The following is a 1,472-nucleotide window of genomic DNA, read 5'->3' on the forward strand; positions in this document are numbered from 1 at the left end:
CGACAACAGTCGGGATTCTTCGTCCTCTCATATATATGGTTGGAGACTCTCCCTCACTGATTCCTCTCTGACATTTGCGACCGTCGGTGATGGTAGCTCCTCCTTTCGTTCCCGAGTGCATTACACCAAATTGTGTCTAGCACACGGGAACGAAGGAGAAGCTACCCCCACGACAACAGTCGGGATTCTTCGTCCTCTCATATAGGTGGAGACTCGATAGACTTGAAGTCAACTAGAGGACTCATATTATAGGACCCATATTGACATGGATATTTGGTTGGTCTCACCTCGAGGTCGGAGGGGGGGGGGTCGGTGATGGGGACAATGGCGCGGATGATGGAGGGGGCTCCTAGATTTCTGCATAGTGTTCTCCAATTTTAGCATTCAAAGTAGGAGTACTTTCCAATTTGAGCATTCAATAAGAAAAACCAAATCGTAAAATAAAATAGTATTCAAATTAGCATGCATTCAATTATAAGCAAAACTACATCATTTTTTGTGTCCGTACATCGTTGAATATTATCACTAATACTCCTCGAATACTATCATACATATAGCATCACTAATACAGCTAGAACCGTTGCACCCGACGGGTATCGTCGCGGGCGGTGGACACCCAAAGAGAAGGAACCATCACAGGATCATAGCTCCAGTTAGATCCCTGAAGAACCTGCCACGTATTGTCGAACCTGCCCTCCAACGCAACCATGTAGCGACGGACGTGCTCGTCCTCCTCGATGACACGGTAACGTACCACCTCCGCGGTGTCTAGAAGCCTCGGCACCGTCACTGGCCCATGCGAACACCACCAAACAAGGATCGGGTCAACAACGGGCTGGCTCCTCACCAACGTACGCCCCCCGGCAGGTAGCACCACCTAATACCTGCCCGGTGGAGCCCAGTCTCAGACATGGCCCCTCTGATCAAGCCGGCCTCCTCCGCCGAGTCGACGACGAGCATGTGGGGTAGGCATCGTAAAATCAACTAAAAAAATAAACTAGTTATATTGATTTTCTTGCTAAAAATAAACTACTTCTATATATAGTAAAATAAAGCAGTTTTATTAAATCAACTAGTTTAACTACTAAGCACTTACTATAAATAAATAAAATAAAGTAGTTCTTACTAGAAATAAACTACTTCTATATATAGTAAACTTTAATAAAGTAGTTTTATTAAATCAACTAGTTCAACTACTAAGCACTAACCTAAAAACGATATCTACTAACCTAAATAAAAAACTAATACATATATGAAAAAAAACATATATAAACAAAAAAATGTTATGAACATTATATTCATACATACATAGCCACATCCATTCATCATATAGCTACCACATACATATATACATTATATATATGAAAAAATGCAATGAACAAAAAAATAATATAAATTATATGGAAAAAAATGAACAGAGCCGTGGCGGCGGCGACTCACATCGGGGGCGGCCGGGGCGACGGCGTGGGAGG

This window comes from Triticum dicoccoides, unplaced genomic scaffold (genome assembly GCF_002162155.2).
Source record: "Triticum dicoccoides isolate Atlit2015 ecotype Zavitan unplaced genomic scaffold, WEW_v2.0 scaffold9516, whole genome shotgun sequence".
NCBI lineage: Eukaryota > Viridiplantae > Streptophyta > Magnoliopsida > Poales > Poaceae > Triticum > Triticum dicoccoides.